The sequence below is a fragment of the Portunus trituberculatus genome, chromosome 11 (genome assembly GCF_017591435.1).
Source record: "Portunus trituberculatus isolate SZX2019 chromosome 11, ASM1759143v1, whole genome shotgun sequence".
NCBI lineage: Eukaryota > Metazoa > Arthropoda > Malacostraca > Decapoda > Portunidae > Portunus > Portunus trituberculatus.
Genome location: NC_059265.1, coordinates 1,967,485 through 1,989,984, shown reverse-complemented (window position 1 = coordinate 1,989,984; position 22,500 = coordinate 1,967,485). Strand labels below are relative to the sequence as shown.

The 22,500-nt window shown below is 39.8% G+C and overlaps 1 long non-coding RNA gene across 2 annotated transcripts in view; it reads left to right on the top strand.

Moving 5' to 3' along the window:
* LOC123502296 overlaps positions 1-5,334 on the top strand; it is a 7,133-nt gene extending 1,799 nt beyond the window's left edge. Inside the window, exons 2-4 of one of the 2 annotated variants that reach the window (XR_006673894.1) lie at positions 3,579-3,781; positions 4,328-4,614; positions 4,941-5,334. This is a non-coding gene — a long non-coding RNA (uncharacterized LOC123502296). The remainder of the gene's footprint in view (positions 1-3,578; positions 3,782-4,327; positions 4,615-4,940) is intronic. The other variant, XR_006673895.1, reaches the window with a different exon arrangement.
* The last annotated feature ends 17,166 nt before the right edge of the window (positions 5,335-22,500 follow it).

Here is a 22,500-nt window from a genome sequence, read left to right as displayed (position 1 = left end):
CTGCTGCTGCTGCTTCTGCTACTGCTGCTGCTGCTGCTGCTGCTGCTGCTGCTGCTGCTGCTGCTGCTGCTGCTGCTGCTGCTGCTGCAATCTGCTGCTGCTGCTGCTGCTGCTGCTGCTGCTGCTACTGCTGCTGCTGCTGCTGCTGCTGCTGCTGCTGCTGCTGCTGCTGCTGCTGCTGCTGCTGCTACTGCTGCTGCTGCTGCTGCTGCTGCTGCTGCTGCTGCTGCTGCTGCTGCTGCTGCTGCTGCTGCTGCTGCTGCACTGCTACTGCTGCTGCTGCTGCTGCTGCTGCTGCTGCTACAATGCTGCTGCTGCTGCTGCTGCTGCTAAAAAAACAATCTTCTGCTGCTGCTGCTGCTGCTGCTGCTGCTGCTGCTGCTGCTGCTGCTGCTGCTACTGCTGCTGCTGCTACTACTACTACTGCTGCTACTACTACTACTGCTACTACTACTACTACTACTACTACTACTACTACTACTACTACTACTACTACAAAAAACAATATTTCTACTACTACTACTACTACTACTACTACTAAAAACAATCTTTCTACTACTACTACTACTACTACTAAAAAATCTTTCTACTACTACTACTACTACTACTACTACTACTACTACTACTACTACTACTACTACTACTACTACTAATACCCATCCGTACCTACCCATAGGGCGTTGGCCATGTCTGCCGTGAGACTATGCCAAATCTCCAATAAAAACAAGCTACTCACTGTCCTGTAATCATAGCATTTTTAAAAAAACGTTCTCAGAACATTCAGAAACCTTAATTAAGTGGTAGATGATAAAGATAATTGTCATATACGAAAATAAATTAATCTAGTTCATATACATGGACGGTGATGTGTCATATCAGGTCAGGCGACGTTGCCACTCACGACCCAGGTGGAATTTCCCGTGGAGGTTGGGGGGTGAGTCAGGTCGCCACGCACGTGTCGCTTCACTTCTCTGGTCATTAGCATGGAAGGACCCCCTGACGCTTCCCCGTCATACACTGTCTTGCGCAGCCAGACCAAGGCATTCATATTCCGCCTTAATAGATATTTCTTGCAAGAGAAAGCAAATCGGGCAACACTCTTACCTTTGACTCAAGCAAGGAACCACTCAATATATTACTGTTTCTACTCGTATGTGCACTTATTTCACAAACATGTAAATTACTGGTCTCATTTTCATGTATATAACCAGAATCTTTATTGCATTTAATGTACTATAAAGCTGCATAGGTATTTGGGTCTCTTCTGACTTCTTTTAGTGAAGTAGAGAACGATCATCACTCCGTTTTCTTTAAAGAAGGTACTGATATAGCAGTGGCAACGTCGCACCCAAGAGGACCAACAATCTTTTACTACTGCTGCTGCTACTACTACTACTACTACTACTACTACTACTACTACTACTACTACTACTACTACTACTACTACTACTACTACTACTACTACTACTACTACTACTACTACTACTTTCCGAGGCGTGAGTTACGTGATGACACGCACAGGAACTCGTCCATACACGCACAAAACACAATTCACTCGCTTCTTCACTCGTCCTTTGCACGTTTTAAGGAAAAAGTTTGTGTTTAAAATTTGTGAAGGTGCCCCGACTGTTGACGACTCTTGTGGTGGTGGTGGTAAGGTGGTGGTGGTGGTGGTAGTGGTGGTGGTTGTGAGGTGGTGGTGGTGGTGGTGGTGGTGGTGAGGTGAGGTGGTGGTGGTGGTGGTGGTGGTGGACGATAAGGCTTAGTATAATGTAGGCGCTCGCTGGACGCACGCTGCTCATCACGCACGCACTCACGTACGCACACTCATTCACACACACTCATTCACACACACACACACACACACACGACCTTACCACCAGTTATCTCGTCTTCTTCAATGACACTCAACTGTTCCTCACTTCTATAGACTGAACATCCTGGCTCTGTCATTTACTTCTACTAATCTAAACTGGGAATCTTCACACATCATCACATTAAAACAATATAAACACTCCCTATGAAATGAGGCGTCTTCAGTATTCTCCGCCAGTTTTCCTCTCCCCCCCTGCTGGTAACTCCCTCCAAGTCAGCAGTATAGGTAACCTTCACATACATATATTGTCTTAGGTAGGCTGGCTGTTCCTCTTACCTATCTTTCTTTTCTAACTGACTGTCCTCACCTTTACTCTCATCGCCTGATTGTTGTGGCATTAGTGATTGTTGTTGTGAGTGGTTGTTAGTGTTATTATTATTGTTTTCATTATCATTATTATTATTATTATTATTATTATTTATTGTACTACTACTACTACTACTACTACTATCATTATTATTTTATTTGTTTGTTTATTTATTTATTTATTTATTATTATCATTTATCGTACTACTACTACTACTACTACTACTACTACTACTACTACTACTACTATCATTATTATTTTATTTATCTATTTATTTATTTATTTAATATTATTATTTTACTACTACTACTACTACTATATTATCACCATCATCATCATCATCATTATATTATCATCATCACTACAATCACCATTATCGGCGGTGTAATAATTCAAAGAAGCATAGGTCACCAGCTCCAGCCCTGCAGGTCATTAACTTGGTGACCTCCAAAGACCCTTGGTAATGTCAACAAAATGGTCTAACCGTGCACAAATCTCAAGGTAAAAATGTGTCCCAGTACTGAAGGGGTTCATTAAGAGAGGTAGCTTAATGCCTCCTCTCTTCTGCCTAACTGCCTGACTGGCTAACAATCGCACCAGCTCCATCACCACTCTCGTTAATGGCCACAGTCTTCACTATCTTAATCCCCACGTAAGTTTGTGGAGCTGTATAAAATCACCCAGTAGTAAGCGTAGAGCAGGGATATCGTAATGTGTCACGGTACTGAAAGGGTTAGCTATCCATTCACTCGTGTGAGCCACCACTAGTTAGCCTCCTAATTCCTTCTCTACCTCCCTCCGTCTGTCATTCTTCCAACTTATTACATTTCCGTCTTTACAACTCAATTCAACTCAAGCTTCCTTAGAAAAGTGATCCGTTCATGATACGTTTTTACTCTCCATTTTTTTTAATATTGATTCGTTGATTTGCAGGCTTAGAGAGAGAGAGAGAGAGAGAGAGAGTATTATCTCTCATAATCAATTTTTCGTTAATGATACGTTTTTTTTTCTTTATTCGTTGATTTACAGCCAGGGTTCACTTAGAGAGAGAGAGAGAGAGAGAGAGAGAGAGAGAGAGAGAGAGAGAGAGAGAGAGAGAGAGAGAGAGAGAGAGAATATTATTATTATCATCTTATCATAATCATTTATTACGAAGGAAGCTTCAAACTGTTACAACATAATGATAAAAAAAAATCGTGTATAATTGTAAGTACTACACGGAAGGTGAGAATGCTTGATGAAACAAATTAATGCAATTGAGTGTGTGTAATGGTTGGTTTGGAAGGAGTTAAAGAGCGTGACTAGTTTATATCCAGGTGGTGGACCAGTGGTTAGGTTCACTGGCAGCGTTTCATATGCTCGTTTGCCCTCAAGTTGCTCTTTCCTTATTGGCAGGTTGGGGGAGGGGGTGAGATAAGAACGAAGCAACGTCAGCAGTAGCTGGAACAGTATTAATCCAGACACCACGCTCGCTACATCTCTCCAGCCACCACGCCACCACCGACCCCTCGAGTGTACGCAGCCCAGTGTCCGTCTGTGTCTTGTCGTGGGCGTGACGTTCAGCAGCGGCAGGAACAGCAACGGGAAGCTTGATCTACGTGGGTCTTCGTGGGTTTGTGTGTGGGGAGGGTTGAGAATGGCTGGGAGGAATGAAGTGAGCGTGAATGGCTCGTGGCAAGAGGAGGCGGAGTGGGAACTAACTGAATGCAGTGTGATAAAATAGAAGACAGAAGGGATGGATGGTGTGGTGCGAGTGTTTGGCTGGGTTAGGGCACTGTGAAGACGTGTAACTGAGTAGAGAAGAGTGAAAGGCTGGCTGAGGCAGTGGTTGAGTTTTAGGACAGACAGACAGGGGGGAATAAATTGCGAGTGAGTTAGGGCACATTATGGATGGAAGTGAAGACGTGAAGGGAATGTGTGGTGTTGGTCATTTAGAGGTAATTAGTGAAAAAGATACTGCTGTTCATGTTTTTGTGATGGTATTGGTGGTGGTGGTGGTAAGAATACGTAGAATGAAGAGTGAAAGGCTGATTGAGGCAGTGAAGGAGTTTGCTTAGGGTAATCTTGCTTGTTAGCTGTAGGGATAATTAGTGAACAAGTAAACAAGGTACTGCTTTGTTCATGCTTATTCTTGTCCATTACAGGCGTTGACGATCCAAAGGCCTGACTCCACAGCGGTAATGAGCCTCGTCTACCTTGCACTTTGACGGACAACGCTCACTACCAACACTTCTAGAAGCCTCCGCCACCGCCGTAAGATTGCATCGCGCACACGGTCTACTCTTAACGACCGCCACCGCCACCGCCGCTGCCGCCGTTGAGGGAGATGGCTGGATGAGTGGGTGATAGAGGCGAGGCAGGTGTGGTGAGGCGGAGGATTGGAGACGAGAACCTACAGATGACGGCAGACACGGAAGATTCCACTAACCAGGTAGATGAATGTGTGGCAAGATTGGTTGTGTGGGTGAGGATCGGGTGTGGGGGAAGTTTGAGGGGGTTTGACGTGGTGTGGTTTACTGAGACTGGCGTGGGAGATGTGAGAATGAAGGGATGGGAGTGTCAGGATGAAGGGCCAGGATGCTACGTCACACGGGAGACGCTGGGAGGAGAACGAGGGAGAAGGGTGTAACTGGAGTGTAAGTGGAATAACGATCGAGGAGGGCGCGTGAGAGACTGACTGAGGCAGTGAAGTGTGTATTGTAGGACAGTGTGGCGTGGTACATATGGAGATAATCAGTTCATTTTTCTCCATTACAGGAGTTGGTGATCCGAAGCCGTGACTGCAGCGATCCCGTGCGTCCTGCACCATCAAGGGAAGGACACTCTGGCTTCGCACTGCGCCTACATTGACCGTTGCCGCCGCCGCTGCTACCGCTACTCGGAGGGGCACTGCCTCGCATTGGGCCTTCACTGCCGTCCCGCTAATGCACGTGTCGCCGTCGCAGCTACTGGCACTGAGGGACTTCGCCTCGCAGCGGCCTGGCAAACACCTGCTACACCACCACCACTAACTCCACCACCGCAGTCCAGAGATTCAGCTTCGCATAGCAGACATCCTCCTATTCAACGCTTGCTGCCACTACCACCTCATTATGGTGGTGTCACTGTACTTGGATATGTTGTCACTACCGAATAATAATGTGTAAAGAAATCTTTTTGTTTCGGTAAATTTCCTTTCCTGGGAATATTTGTGGGTTTTGTTAAATTTCCTTTCCTGGGAATATTTGTGGGTTGTGGGTGGTTTCAGTGATTAGTCGCCTCAAGCTGGCTTGGATCCGTCTGACACACCAATATTGCCTCCATTGACCACCACCTACACTCGCTCTAAACGATCACACCCCAGAAATAAAACACGCTAGATTTGAAGCTTTCTTTCTATTTATTATCATAAGCAATACAAAAAGGGGTTGTTAGAAAATGAAACTAAAGCGAAAAAGTTACATGACATCAATAACTTAATGTAAAAATGGTCCCAAAATACCATCTGGCTAAAAAATCTTCAAAAATACAGCACTACTGGCCGAAAAAACACTACCATGGTAAAAATCTAGAAAAAATGGCCGAAAAACGGGCCCTAAAAATCGTACTACCATGGTAAAAATCTAGAAAAAATGGCCGAAAAACGGGCCCTAAAAATCGTACTAAGTCGAAAATACTCTAAAGAGTCTCCGGAGATAAGGTGGATGCATATTGGAGCTAAAATTAAATACAAGAGTCTCCCTACACTTTTATTCAATTTTTGACATTATTACACATTGCCTGCAAAAAAAAACCCACAAATATTTTCAACTGAATAAAACAATATATATACAAAGAATACAGAGAAAGTCTACACAAATTTTCAACTTAAAAATAAAAACTGAGTATAAAAAGTGAGCAAAATCCTATGGTGAAAAAGTCTAGACAATAAATAGACAAATTTTCAACTTAACAGTATAAAAAAAAATAGTCTACAATGATTTTCAACTTAATAATATATATTATATAAAAGAATTTAAGTCTACAATAAATTTCAACTTAATATACAATAAATATTAACACCAATTTATAATATACAATAAATATTAACATGAATTTTCAACTTTGCAAAATTTTAAGAAATTTCAACTTCACAAATTATTTTTAAACAACTTTTCAAGTTAACAAATATTCAAAGAAGTTAACAAATATTCAAAGAGAGAGAGAGAGAGAGAGAGAGAGAGAGAGAGAGAGAGAGAGAGAGAGAGAGAGAGAGAGAGAGAGAGAGAGAGAGAGAGAGAGAGAGAGAGAGAGAGAGAGAGAGAGAGAGAGAGAGAGAGAGAGAGAGAGAGAGAGAGAGAGAGAGAGAGAGAGAGAGAGAGAGAGAGAGAGAGAGAGAGAGAGAGAGAGAGAGAGAGAGAGAGAGAGAGAGAGAGAGAGAGAGAGAGAGAGAGAGAGAGAGAGAGAGAGAGAGAGAGAGAGAGAGAGAGAGAGAGAGAGAGAGAGAGAGAGAGAGAGAGAGAGAGAGAGAGAGAGAGAGAGAGAGAGAGAGAGAGAGAGAGAGAGAGAGAGAGAGAGAGAGAGAGAGAGAGAGAGAGAGAGAGAGAAGAGAGAGAGAGAGAGAGAGAGAGAGAGAGAGAGAGAGAGAGAGAGAGCAATCAAAGTAAACAATCAAATAGTAATAATATACATGAAAACAACATTTTAAAACAACACACACATTAATCTTGTGCCACCATACACCCTTGCTAATGTCATTAAAATGGTCTAATGGTACACAAATCTCAGGTAAAATGTGTCCCAGTACTGAATTGATTAAAATAGTGAAGGCTGTGGCCATTAATCCTTTGACCACCATAGACCCTTGCTAATATCAATAAAATGGTCTAATGGTAAAAATGTCAAGGTAAAATAGTGAAGTCCCAGTACTGAATTGATTAAAATAGTGAAGGCTGTGGCCATTAATCCTTTGACCACCATAGACCCTTGCTAATATCAATAAAATGGAGAGGTGTATGGAGATCACAAGATTAATGGCCACAGTCTTCACTATTTCAACCCCTTCAGTACTGGGACACATTTTACCCTGAGATCTGTGTACCATTAAACCATTTTATTGATATTAGGAAAAGTTTATAGACATCAGAAGGTTAATGGTCACAGTCTTCACTATTTTAACCCCTTCAGTACTGGGACACATTTTACCTTGACATTTCTGTACCATTAGACCATTTTATTGACATTAGGAAAGGTCTACAGAGGTCAGAAGATTAACGTCCACATTCTTCATTATTTTAACCCCTTTAATACTGGGACATCTTGAGATTTTGTGTACCATTAGACCATTTTATTGACAGTAGGAAAGATCTATAGACGTCAGAAGACTAATGGCCACATTCTTCACTATTTTAACCCCTTCAACATTGAGACACATTTTTACCTTGAAATTTGTGTACAATTAGACATTTTATTGACATCAGGAAAGGTCTATAGAGGGCAGAAGAATAATGGCAAGTCTTCACTATTTTAACCCCTTCAGTACTGGGACATATTTCTACCTTGAGATCTGTGTACCATTAGACCATTTTATTGACACTTGGAAAGATCTATTGAAGGCAGAAGATTAATGGCCATAATCTTCACTATTTTACCCCTTCAGTACTGGGACACATTTTTACCTTGAGATTTGTGTACCATTAGACCATTTTATTGACATTAGCAAGGGTCTATGGAGGTGACAAGATTAATAGCCACAGTCTTCACTATTTAACCCCTTCAGTACTGGGACACATTTTACCTTGAGATTTGTGTACCATTAGATCTTTTCATTGCCATTAGAGAGAGAGAGAGAGAGAGAGAGAGAGAGAGAGAGAGAGAGAGAGAGAGAGAGAGAGAGAGAGAGAGAGAGAGAGAGAGAGAGAGAGAGAGAGAGAGAGAGAGAGAGAGAGAGAGAGAGAGAGAGAGAGCAATCAAAGTAAACAATCAAATAGTAATAATATACATGAAAACAACATTTTAAAACAACACACATTAATCTTGTGCCCTCCATACACCCTTGCCAATGTCATTAAAATGGTCTAATGGTACAAAATCTCAAGGTAAAAATGTGTCCCAGTACTGAATTGATTAAAATAGTGAAGGCTGTGGCCATTAATCCTTTGACCACCATAGACCCTTGCTAATATCAATAAAATGGAGAGGTGTATGGAGATCACAAGATTAATGGCCACAGTCTTCACTATTTCAACCCCTTCAGTACTGGGACACATTTTACCCTGAGATCTGTGTACCATTAAACCATTTTATTGATATTAGGAAAAGTTTATAGACATCAGAAGGTTAATGGTCACAGTCTTCACTATTTTAACCCCTTCAGTACTGGGACACATTTTACCTTGACATTTCTGTACCATTAGACCATTTTATTGACATTAGGAAAGGTCTACAGAGATCAGAAGATTAACTGCCACATTCTTCATTATTTTAACCCCTTTAATACTAGGACATCTTGAGATTTTGTGTACCATTAGACCATTTTATTGACAGTAGGAAAGATCTATAGACGTCAGAAGACTAATGGCCACATTCTTCACTATTTTAACCCCCTTCAACATTGACACACATTTTACCTTGAAATTTGTGTACAATTAGACATTTTATTGACATCAGGAAAGGTCTATAGAGGCAGAAGAATAATGGCAACAGTCTTCACTATTTCAACCCCTTCAGTACTGGGACACATTTCTACCTTGAGATCTGCGTACCATTAGACCATTTTATTGACACTTGGAAAGATCTATAGAAGGCAGAAGATTAATGGCCACAGTCTTCACTATTTAACCCCTTCAGTACTGGGACACATTTTTTACCTTGAGATTTGTGTACCATTAGATCTTTTCATTGCCATTAAGAAAAATCCATCATTGAGAGAGAGAGAGAGAGAGAGAGAGAGAGAGAGAGAGAGAGAGAGAGAGAGAGAGAGAGAGAGAGAGAGAGAGAGAGAGAGAGAGAGAGAGAGAGAGAGAGAGAGAGAGAGAGAGAGAGAGAGAGAGAGAGAGAGAGAGAGAGTAAAGGCAGAATGACAAGATTTCTGTATTATTAAGTGGAGAAACAGTCTTGAAAACCCTGCCAGTCATCTCTGTGGCCTTGGAAAATTGTCATAGTGAGAGAATAAAGAGTTTTGAAGAATGTTTTTACAGTTGTAAAGGCAGAATGACAAGATTTCTGTATTATTAAGTGGAGAAACAGTCTTGAAAATGCTGCCAGTCATCTGTGTGGCCTTGGAAAACAGTGGTGGTGAGAGAATAAGGGTATTTTTATGGTTCCTGAGGCAGAGTGACATTTCTACAATATTAAGTGGAGAAACACTCATGAAAACTCTGCCAGTGATCTCTGTGGCCTTGGAAGGCGTGTTGTTGAGACACCAAAGTGTTTGTGAATACAGGCCTTTGTCTGACACACAAGCAGCAACAATGCACATTCTTCATTCCCTCTGTGTTCAGTAAGTGAAGGAGTGAGTGAGTGCTGAGTGAATCTCTTAACAAGCACACTGCATCTTTGTCCAGAGAATCCAACACTTGCTTCACAAACTCATGTGGGGATTGAAATAGTGAGACTGTGCCCATTAATCTTGTCACCTCCATACACCCTTCTTAACCCCTTCAGTACTGGGACACATTTTTACCTTGAGATTTGTGCACCATTAGACCATTTTATTGACATTATCGAAGGTCTATGAAGGTCACAAAATTAATGGCCACAGTCTTCACAATTTTCACCCCCACGAGTTTGTGAAGCTGTACAAAATCACCAAATAGTCACCACAAGGAATATGGAAATGTGTCATGGTACTGAAGGGGTTAATGTCAATAAAAGGGTATTACCATAGCCAAACTTTCTTCAAATGCTCTCAAAACATGCCAAATGGTCTTAAAATACCATAAAACATGCCAAATGGTCTTAAAATACCATAAAACATGCCAAATGGTCTTATCATACCATAAAACATGCCAAATGGTCTTAACATACCATAAAACATGCCAAATGGTCTTAACATACATAAAACATGTCAAATGGTCTTAAAATACCATAAAAACATGTCAAATGGTCTTAAAATACCATAAAAACATGTCAAATGGTCTTAAAATGTCCTTAAAAATAAAAATGCCAAACTGCTAATCTATCCTAACTATTCTTCATGGCTCCAGGTGTTGTCTTGTACTCTGGGTGTTGCTGATGGCTGTATGTGTTGTAGAAGGCTTGTGTTGTGTTGTGGCTTGTCTTGTCTTGGCTTGGTGGTGCAGTGTTCCAGCAGCAGTGTCTCTCCTTGGCAGCATTCAGGGACTTGACTTTCCTGTAATGAGAGGTGCACTGTTTACATTGAATCATATATAAAAGAATTAAAGTCTACATATATAAAAGAATTAGTCTACAATAACTTTCAACTTAATATACAATAAATATTAACATGAAAATACAACTTAACATAAAAGATCTGCGCTAATTTTCAACTTTGCAAAATTTTAAGAAATTTCAACTTCATAAATTATTTTTAAACAATTTTAAAAGTTAACAAATACTCAAAGATAAAAATGGAAAGAGAAAGAGAGAGAGAGAGAGAGAGAGAGAGAGAGAGAGAGAGAGAGAGAGAGAGAGAGAGAGAGAGAGAGAGAGAGAGAGAGAAAGAAAAGAAGAGAAGAGAGAAAGAGAGAGAGAGAGAGAGAGAGAGAGAGAGAGAGAGAGAAGAGAGAGAGAGAGAGAGAGAGAGAGAGAGAGAGAGAGAGAGAGAGAGAGAGAGAGAGAGAGAGAGAGAGAGAGAGAGAGAGAGAGAGAGAGAGAGAGAGAGAGAGAGAGAGAGAGAGAGAGAGAGAGAGAAAGAGAGAAAAGAAAGAAAAGAAGAGAAAGAAAGAAAGAAAGAAAGAAAGAAAGAGAGAGAAAGAAAGAGAGAGAGAGAGAGAGAGAGAGAGAGAGAGAGAGAGAGAGAGAGAGAGAGAGAGAGAGAGAGAGAGAGAGAGAGAGAAGAGCAAAGTAAACAATCAAATAGTAATAATATACATGAAAACAACATTTTTAAAACCACACACACATTAATCTTGTGCCCTCCATACACCCTTGCTAATGTCATTAAAATGGTCTAATGGTACACAAATCTCAGGGTAAAAATGTGTCCTAGTACTGAATTGATTAAAATAGTGAAGGCTGTGGCCATTAATCCTTTGACCACCATAGACCCTTGCTAATATCAATAAAATGGAGAGGTGTATGGAGATCACAAGATTAATGCTCACAGTCTTCACTATTTCAACCCCTTCAGTACTGGGACACATTTTTACCCTGAGATCTGTGTACCATTAAACCATTTTATTGATATTAGGAAAAGTTTATAGACATCAGAAGGTTAATGGTCACAGTCTTCACTATTTTAACCCTTCAGTACTGGGACACATTTTTACCTTGACATTTCTGTACCATTAGACCATTTTATTGACATTAGGAAAGGTCTACAGAGGTCAGAAGATTAACGGCCACATTCTTCATTATTTTAACCCCTTTAATACTAGGACATCTTGAGATTTTGTGTACCATTAGACCATTTTATTGACAGTAGGAAAGATCTATAGACGTCAGAAGACTAATGGCCACATTCTTCACTATTTTAACCCCCTTCAACATTGACACACATTTTACCTTGAAATTTGTGTACAATTAGACATTTTATTGACATCAGGAAAGGTCTATAGAGGGCAGAAGAATAATGGCAAGTCTTCACTATTTTAACCCCTTCAGTACTGGGACATATTTCTACCTTGAGATCTGCGTACCATTAGACCATTTTATTGACACTTGGAAAGATCTATGGAAGGCAGAAGATTAATGGCCATAATCTTCACTATTTTTACCCCTTCAGTACTGGGACACATTTTTTACCTTGAGATTTGTGTACCATTAGACCATTTTATTGACATTAGCAAGGGTCTATGGAGGTGACAAGATTAATGGCCACAGTCTTCACTATTTAACCCTTCCAGTACTGGGACACATTTTTACCTTGAGATTTGTGTACCATTAGACCATTTCATTGCCAATAAGAAAAGAGAGAGAGAGAGAGAGAGAGAGAGAGAGAGAGAGAGAGAGAGAGAGAGAGAGAGAGAGAGAGAGAGAGAGAGAGAGAGAGAGAGAGAGAGAGAGAGAGAGAGAGAGAGAGAGAGAGAGTTCTAAAGGCAGAATGACAAGATTTCTATATTATTAACTGGAGAAACAGTCTTGAAAATGCTGCCAGTCATCTGTGTGGCCTTGTAAAACAGTGGTGGTGAGAGAATAAGGGTATTTTTATGGTTCCTGAGGCAGAGTGACATTTCTACAATATTAAGTGGAGAAACACTCATGAAAACCCTGCCAGTGATCTTTGTGGCCTTGGAAGGCGTGTTGTTGAGACACCAAAGTGTTTGTGAATACAAGCCTTTGTCTGACACACAAGCAGCAACAATGCACATTCTTCATTCCTCTGAGTTCAGTAAGAAGGAGTGAGTGAGTGCTGAGTCAATCTCTTAACAAGCACACTGCATCTTTGTCCAGAGAATCCAACACTTGCTTCACAAACTCATGTATTGAAATAGTGAAGACTGTGCCCATTAATCTTGTCACCTCCATACACCCTTCTTAACTTCAGTACTCAAAACATGCAAAAAACTGATCTGTCTCAAATTATAACATGCCAAATCTGAGATGTACTTACACATTAGTAGACCAATTCAGAAAATGAGCTTTCACCTAATCTTTTCAATTAAATAGAAAATTTTAGTTTATTCTAAATTTCTAGTGTATTGCTATGATCTTAAATAATTAATATGCAACAAATTATACACAATGCACATGATTACAAAACAGAATTGTTACTTTCTTAGTTATGGAAATTTTACATCCTTAGGTTAACACAAGTAACTAAAAATTAAACTTGCATTAAAATCAATATACATATATAATTCAAGCTTCCACCTATTCCAGATGATATCTTGGAAAAGGCTACCACTACCACTGTTAATTATAAATCAAATAAGAATATGCTGTTATTTACAATAATGCAAAATGCCTATATATATATATATATATATATATATATATATATATATATATATATATATATATATATATATATATATAAATTGCACTCAAAATCTGCCAAACTGCCTTAATATGCCCTCAAAACCTGCCAAACTGTCTTAAAATTCCATCAAAACATGTCAAACTATCTTAAATTAGCCTCAAAACCTGCCACTGTCTAAAATTGTCTCAAAACATACCAAACTGTCTTAATATGCCCTGAAAACCTGCCAAACTGTCTTCAATTCACTTCAAAACCTCTCAAATTGTCTTAATATACCCTGAAAACCAGCCAAACTGTTTTAAATTGCTCTCAAAACCTGCCAAATGTAGAGAAACTATCTCAAGAGAGAGAGAGAGAGAGAGAGAGAGAGAGAGAGAGAGAGAGAGAGAGAGAGAGAGAGAGAGAGAGAGAGAGAGAGAGAGAGCAATCAAAGTAAACAATCAAATAGTAATAATATACATGAAAACAACATTTTAAAACAACACACACACATAATCTTGTGCCCTCCATACACCCTTGCTAATGTCATTAAATTAAAATGGTCTAATGGTACACAAATCTCAAGGTAAAATGTGTCCCAGTACTGAATTGATTAAAATAGTGAAGGCTGTGGCCATTAATCCTTTGACCACCATAGACCCTTGCTAATATCAATAAAATGGAGAGGTGTATGGAGATCACAAGATTAATGGCCACAGTCTTCACTATTTCAACCCTTCAGTACTGGGACACATTTTACCCTGAGATCTGTGTACCATTAAACCATTTTATTGATATTAGGAAAAGTTTATAGACATCAGAAGGTTAATGGTCACAGTCTTCACTATTTTAACCCCTTCAGTACTGGGACACATTTTACCTTGACATTTCTGTACCATTAGACCATTTTATTGACATTAGGAAAGGTCTACAGAGGTCAGAAGATTAACAGCCACATTCTTCATTATTTTAACCCCTTTAATACTAGGACATCTTGAGATTTTGTGTACCATTAGACCATTTTATTGACAGTAGGAAAGATCTATAGACGTCAGAAGACTAATGGCCACATTCTTCACTATTTTAACCCCCTTCAACATTGACACACATTTTTACCTTGAAATTTGTGTACAATTAGACATTTTATTGACATCAGGAAAGGTCTATAGAGGGCAGAAGAATAATGGCAAGTCTTCACTATTTTAACCCCTTCAGTACTGGGACATATTTCTACCTTGAGATCTGCGTACCATTAGACCATTTTATTGACACTTGGAAAGATCTATGGAAGGCAGAAGATTAATGGCCATAATCTTCACTATTTTTACCCCTTCAGTACTGGGACACATTTTTTACCTTGAGATTTGTGTACCATTAGACCATTTTATTGACATTAGCAAGGGTCTATGGAGGTGACAAGATTAATAGCCAGTCTTCACTATTTAACCCCTTCAGTACTGGGACACATTTTTACCTTGAGATTTGTGTACCATTACATCTTTTCATTGCCATGAGAGAGAGAGAGAGAGAGAGAGAGAGAGAGAGAGAGAGAGAGAGAGAGAGAGAGAGAGAGAGAGAGAGAGAGAGAGAGAGAGAGAGAGAGAGAGAGAGAGAGAGAGAGAGAGAGAGAGAGAGAGAGAGAGTTGTAAAGGCAGAATGACAAGATTTCTGTATTATTAAGTGGAGAGAAAGTCTTGAAAACCCTGCCAGTCATCTGTGTGGCCTTGGAAAACAGTGGTGGTGAGAGAATAAGGGTATTTTATGGTTCCTGAGGCAGAGTGACATTTCTACAATATTAAGTGGAGAAACACTCATGAAAACCCTGCCAGTGATCTCTGTGGCCTTGGAAGGCGTGTTGTTGAGACACCAAAGTGTTTGTGAATACAGGCCTTTGTCTGACACACAAGCAGCAACAATGCACATTCTTCATTCCTCTGAGTTCAGTAAGTGAAGGAGTGAGTGAGTGCTGAGTCAATCTCTTAACAAGCACACTGCATCTTTGTCCAGAGAATCCAACACTTGCTTCACAAACTCATGTGGGGGATTGAAATAGTGAAGACTGTGCCCATTAATCTTGTCACCTCCATACACCCTTCTTAACCCCTTCAGTACTGGGACACATTTTACCTTGAGATTTGTGCACCATTAGACCATTTTATTGACATTATTGAAGGTCTATGAAGGTCACAAAATTAATGGCCACAGTCTTCACAATTTTCATCCCCACATGAGTTTGTGAAGCTGTACAAAATCACCAAATAGTCACCACAAGGAATATGGAAATGTGTCATGGTACTGAAGGGTTAATGTCAAAAAAGGGTATTACCATAGCCAAACTTTCTTCAAATGCCCTCAAAACATGCCAAATGGTCTTAAAATACCATAAAAACATGCCAAATGGTCTTAAAATACCATAAAAACATGCCAAATGGTCTTAAAATACCATAAAACATGCCAAATGGTCTTAATAAAACATGCCAAATGGTCTTAAAATACCATAAAAACATGTCAAATGGTCTTAAAATACCATAAAAACATGTCAAATGGTCTTAAAATACCATAAAACATGCCAAATGGTCTTAAAATACCATAAAACATGCCAAATGGTCTTAAAATACCATAAAACATGCCAAATGGTCTTAACATACCATAAAACATGCCAAATGGTCTTAACATACCATAAAACATGCCAAATGGTCTTAAAATACCATACAAACATGCCAAATGGTCTTAAAATACCATAAAAACATGTCAAATGGTCTTAAAATGTCCTTATAATTAAAAATGCCAAACTGCTAATCTATCCTAACTATTCTTCATGGCTCCAGGTGTTGTCTTGTACTCTGGGTGTTGCTGATGGCTGTAGGTGTTGTAGAAGGCTTGTGTTGTGTTGTCGCTTGTCTTGTCTTGGCTTGGTGGTGCAGTGTTCCAGCAGCAGTGTGTCTTGACTTTCCTGTAATGAGAGGTGCACTGTTTATATTGAGTCACCTTCACTATTTTGTAAACTGAACTGAACGCAACTCAAATGCCGTTAAAACATGTCAAACTTTTTTAACTGACCTCAAAACATGCAAAACTGTCTTAAAATCCTATCAAAACATATCAAACTGTCTTATAATTTCCTCAAAACCTGGCAAACTATCTTAAAATGCCCTCAAAACATACCAAACTGTCTTAAAATGTCCTCAAAACATGACAAACTGCCTTAAATGGCTTCATAACATGCCAAATCTGTCTCAAATTAAAGATGTACTTACACATTAGTAGACCAATTCAGAAAAATGAGCTTTCACCTAATCTTTTCAATTAAATAGAAAATTTTTAGTTTATTCTAAATTTCTAGTGTATTGCTATGATCTTAAATAATTAATATGCAACAAATTATACACAATGCACATGATTACAAAACAGAATTGTTACTTTCTTAGTTATGGAAATTTTACATCCTTAGGTTAACACAAGTAACTCAAAAATTAAACTTGCATTAAAATCAATATACATATATAATTCAAGCTTCCACCTATTCCAGTATGATATCTTGGAAAAGGCTACCACTACCACTGTTAATTATAAATCAAATAAGAATATGCTGTTATTTACAATAATGCAAAATGCCTAACTATATATATATATATATATATATATATATATATATATATATATATATATATATATATATATATATATATATAATTGCACTCAAAATCTGCCAAACTGCCTTAATATGCCCTCAAAACCTGCCAAACTGTCTTAAAATGCCATCAAAACATGTCAAACTATCTTAAATTGGCCTCAAAACCTGCCAAACTGTCTAAAATTGCCCTCAAAACATACCAAACTGTCTTAATATGCCCTGAAAACCTGCCAAACTGTCTTCAATTCACTTCAAAACCTCTCAAATTGTCTTAATATACCCTGAAAACCAGCCAAACTGTTTTAAATTGCTCTCAAAACCTGCCAAAATGTATTAAAATGCCCTAAAAATGTCAAACTCTCAAAATGCCCTTAAAACATGCCAAACTATCTCAATATGGCCATAAAACATGTCAAACTGTTTTAAAATATCCTCAAACATGCCAAACTGTCTCAAAATATACTAAACTGTCTTAAACTGCCCACCAAACACATCAAACTGTCTCAAAATACCCTCAACACATGCCAAACTATCTAAAATGCCCTTAAAATATGCCAAACTGTTTAAATATACCCTCAAAACATGACAAACTGCCTCAAAATTCCCTCAAAACCTTAACCGCCCAACCTAACCTAATGTAACCTAACCACACCTCCCCACACCTCACACCACACCACTGACCTGCATAAGGAAGAGAGCCGTGTGACCTCAGCGTTGAGTGGCCGAGGTACCTCCTCTCGGGTCACAGTGAAGTCACATTCCAGGAATCCTGTGGCAAAGGTCAGAGGTCACACAGGTCAGGTCACACTGGGATAGTAATAATAGTAATTGTATTAGCACAAGAGGAGGAGGAGGAGGAGGAGGAGGAGGAGGAGGAGGAGGAGGAGATGTCAAATTGTGTTAAAATGTCCTCAAAACCTGACAAACTATCTTAACCCTTCTTGGCTTACGGTGATCGTACATGAATGATGATATTGTTCCGTCCAGAGAGACGGCGATCGTATCGGTAATCATGATTTTTCCCGCTTGACATTTGAAGATTGGCGCGGCTGTGTCATTATTTCTTGGCATTGCTCGATAATGAATTACTGGATCATATAGTGACTGAAACCAACTGATATTTCTGATATTTCAAAATTACCCGTGAGTAGGGAACGGAAAATAAATTCATCCACCGTAAGCCAAGGGTTAAAATGTCCTCAAAACATGAGAGAGAGAGAGAGAGAGAGAGAGAGAGAGAGAGAGAGAGAGAGAGAGAGAGAGAGAGAGAGAGAGAGAGAGACCTTAGTGTTTTAGTGTGTGAGGCCATAAATTCAGAGTGTTATTGAAGCAGTGGGTCTTAAAATGTCATCAGAACCTGCCAAATTGTCTTAAATGCCATCAAAACCTGTCAAACTTTCTTAAATTGCAGTTAAAATCTGCCAAACTCTCTTAATATGTCATGAAAACATGTCAAACTGTCTTAATATGCCCTTAGAACATGCCAAACTGTCTTAAAATGTGTTCAAAACATGCCAAACTATTTTACCATGGCCTCAAAACCAGCTAAACTGTCTCAAATTTCCTCAAAACATAACAAACTACCTTAATATGCCCTCCAAATCTGCCAAACTGTCTTCAATTTCCCTAAAAACCTCCAAAATTTTCTTAATATACCTCAAAACATACCAAACTATCTCAATATGCCTCCAAACTGTCTTAAAATGCCCTCAAAACATGTCAAACTGTCTCAAAATGCTTTCAAAACATGCCAAACTGTCTCAAAATGCTCTCAAAACATGCCAAACTGTTTAAAAATACCCTCCAAACATGCCAAACTGCCTAAAATAGGCTTCAAAATCTTACCCAGGCTAACCCAACCTACCTAACCTGACCACACCTCCCACACCACACACACACCACTGACCTGCATAAGGAAGGGAGCCGTGTGACCTCAGCGTTGAGTGGCCACCTCCTCTCGGGTCACAGTGAAGTCGCAGTCCAAGGAGTCCTGCGGCAAAGGTCAGAGGTCACACAGGTCACACTGGGATAGTAATAGTAGTAATAGTATTAGCACAGGAGGAGGAGGAGGAGGAGGAGGAGGAGGAGGAGGAGGAGGAGGAGGAGGAGGAGGAGGAAAGAGAGAGAGAGAGAGAGAGAGAGAGAGAGAGAGAGAGAGAGAGAGAGAGAGAGAGAGAGAGAGAGAGAGAGAGAGAGAGAGAGAGAGAGAGAGAGAGAGAGAGAGAGAGAGAGAGAGAGAAATTGAAATAGCAAAAACTTTATGAAATGACAATATTTATTATTTTACCTTTTCTTTTTCTTTTTCTTCTTCTCCTCCTCTTCTCATATTCCTCCACCTCTTCCTTCTTCTTCTTCTTCTTCTTCCTGTTCCTGTTCCTGATCCTCTTCTCCTCCTCCTCTTCTTGCCTTGGTCCGTCTTTCTCCATATTCTTAACACAATCTGAAATAAATAAAACTGGATTAATATTAGAGAGAGAGAGAGAGAGAGAGAGAGAGAGAGAGAGAGAGAGAGAGAGAGAGAGAGAGAGAGAGAGAGAGAGAGAGAGAGAGAGAGAGAGAGAGAGAGAGAGAGAGACTATTCCTTCTTCTTCTTCTTCTTCTTCTTCTTCTTCTTCTTCTTCTTCCTCCTCCTCCTCTTCTTGCCTTGGTCCGTCTTTCTCCATATTCTTAACACAATCTGAAATAAATAAAACTGGATTAATATTAGAGAGAGAGAGAGAGAGAGAGAGAGAGAGAGAGAGAGAGAGAGAGAGAGAGAGAGAGAGAGAGAGAGAGAGAGAGAGAGAGAGAGAGAGAGAGAGAGAGAGAGAGAGAGAGAGAGAGAGAGAGAGAGAAGAGAGAGAGAGAGAGAGAGAAAGAGAGAGAGAGAGAGAGAGAGAGAGAGAGAGAGAGAGAGAGAGAGAGAGAGAGAGAGAGAGAGAGAGAGAGAGAGAGAGAGAGAGAGAGAGAGAGAGAGAGAGAGAGAGAGAGAGAGAGAGAGAGAGAGAGAGAGAGAGAGAGAGAGAGAGAGAGAGAGAGAGAGAGAGAGAGAGAGAGAGAGAGAAGATTGAGAGAGAGAGAGAATTGAAATAGCAAACTTTATGAAATGACAATATTTATTATTTTACCTTTTCTTTTCTTTCTTTTCTCTCTCCTCTTCTCATATTCCTCCACCTCTTCCTTCTTCTTCTTCTTCTTCTTTCTTCTTCTTCTTCTCCTCCTCTTCTTCTTGCCTTGGTCCGTCTTTCTCCATATTCTTAACACAATCTGAAATAAATAAAACTGGATTAATATTGAGAGAGAGAGAGAGAGAGAGAGAGAGAGAGAGAGAGAGAGAGAGAGAGAGAGAGAGAGAGAGAGAGAGAGAGAGAGAGAGAGAGAGAGAGAGAGAGAGACCTTAGTGTTTCAGTGTGGAGGCCATAAATTCAGAGTGTTATTGAAGCAGTGGGTAAGTAAGTGAAGTGCTTGACAGTGACACATAGAGAATAAGTGAATAAGTGAAGTGATAATACAAGATACATAGTGACACAAGTGATACACTGCAGGAGTAATTATCACTAAATCAATAAGAACACTAGCAGTCAAATAGTTGGTGGGCTTTGAGATCATGTGAGTCACTAATGCCTTCTGATTGACTCTCATTGTCCTCAGAATCCTGTAATTCATCTAATAGAGCCAGCTCACCCTCAGAATCCTCAAGGGTGACAATGACAACACCATTACACCACACTGGTCAGTAACACACTGCCCGCCGGCCACCACCCTCCCCTCAGGCCACACGGTCCCTCCCCAAGCCACCATACCCAGTGTCCCTGAAAACAGTTAGTCACTTTGTCACTGAACCATAAAAACACACAAAGCGAGTAGATGAAGCACTGATGGAGCGATGGCGTGGGCATGTACTTCATCACTGCAATAGCAAAAATTTTAAAATACCTTGAAACACCCTTAAAACACCCTAATATAGCCTTAAAACAGCCAAAACAGTCTTAAACACCCTAATACACCCTCAAATATCCTTTAAACAACCCTAAAAGCACTAAAACAGCCTTAACCGATTACCGCCCAGTGGATCATGTTTGGTGATCTGTCTTTGATGGCCTGTATCTTAAACATGCTGAGCAAATTGAGTTTAGAAAAGTGTTCTTACAGTAAGCAGAAGTGGGAGGACCTATTTATAGCAACGACATTCAAATCTCCCCAGTGGTCACGTCATTAGGATTGAATTTTGTGAATTTTTTGTTCATGTTCAGTAAAAAATGGTGATGAAGTGTATGTCATATTTCTTGATCCTTTTCACTATACAAGCACAACACTTTCTACATGACATGTCAGTTGAATTATCTGCCCTATCACACCATCTACCGAATTGCAAGTTCACTACAATTAGAGGTGACAAATATGGTCCACTGGGCGGAACCGTTATCAGTCACCCAGTGTGAGATTCACAGCAGCACAGCAGCACAGTTGCCTGTAGACGTACTGTATACATCCTCCTGATTCTCTGATATTGTGAATGAATACTTTACAGAGCATATACTTACTAGCTTGAAAAGTTATTTTGCTCAACAGCTGCGAAATATGTCTAATGCTCCTGTGAAATGCCTCAGTGTGCAAGAAGCTACACACTTGTTATGTAGTGAGGAGTTCAACGTTGATCATGATGCAGAAGTAATAATAGACTTGGTGAACATTCCTCCTGATGATGATCTAAGTGATGAGGATGAAGTTGATGATGATAATACACTTATACCAATGGTAAAAGATGTCCCTGGTGCCATTGAAATTCATACCACACAAACCTGGCCAAGGAATGAAGAAAAAACGACGTCTGGACTGTGTTGATACACCAGTGTGGAGTAAGAAGGTTAGCGTTAGTTATTTGTTTAGTATTATGTCATGTTTTGTGTTAATAAAGTAATATGATGATGATTAACGTGTATTCACCAGATTCTTTATGTCATGTTTACTCAGGTATTTGTCTGTGGCCAGAATTACTCAAACACTAATTCATTGATTTTTCATCATTACTGTTGGAGTTTTAACTTGGAAATGCATGTAATGCTAAATATTTACTAAAGTGCTGTTTCTACTTCCAGGCACATGATACCACGGTACTCCAAGTGGGGTGAGATGTCAAACCAAACCGAAAAGCTGAAGGCCAAACTGCACCAACAACTTGACGGTCACACACCAGTTGACATCTTTGAGGATATTTCACCGACGACATCTTTGCGCTCATAAAGCGAGAAACAATCCGTTATGCACACACAGTGAAAAATGATCCCCTGTTTAGCTTGGAAGACCATGAACCAAAAGCCTTCATTGGCTTCCTGATCTATTCTGGGTACGTCACTCTTCCTAGCGAACCACTTTACTGGTCTGATGCTGATGATGTGGCTCAAAATACTGTCAAACAATTAAGCTCTATCCAGGAACAAGTACTTGAAGATAAAAGCGTACCTACATGTACAAGACAACAACAGTCGCCCACAAGATTGCACAGACAAGGCTTTCAAAGTCCGGCCCCTGATTGATATGCTAAATTCTTCATTCCAGCAGTATGGTGTGTTCCATAAGACTTTATCTGTTGATGAAATGATGGTGAGATACTATGGTCATGATGGCCTCAAGCAATTGATCAGGGGAAGCCCATCCATCAG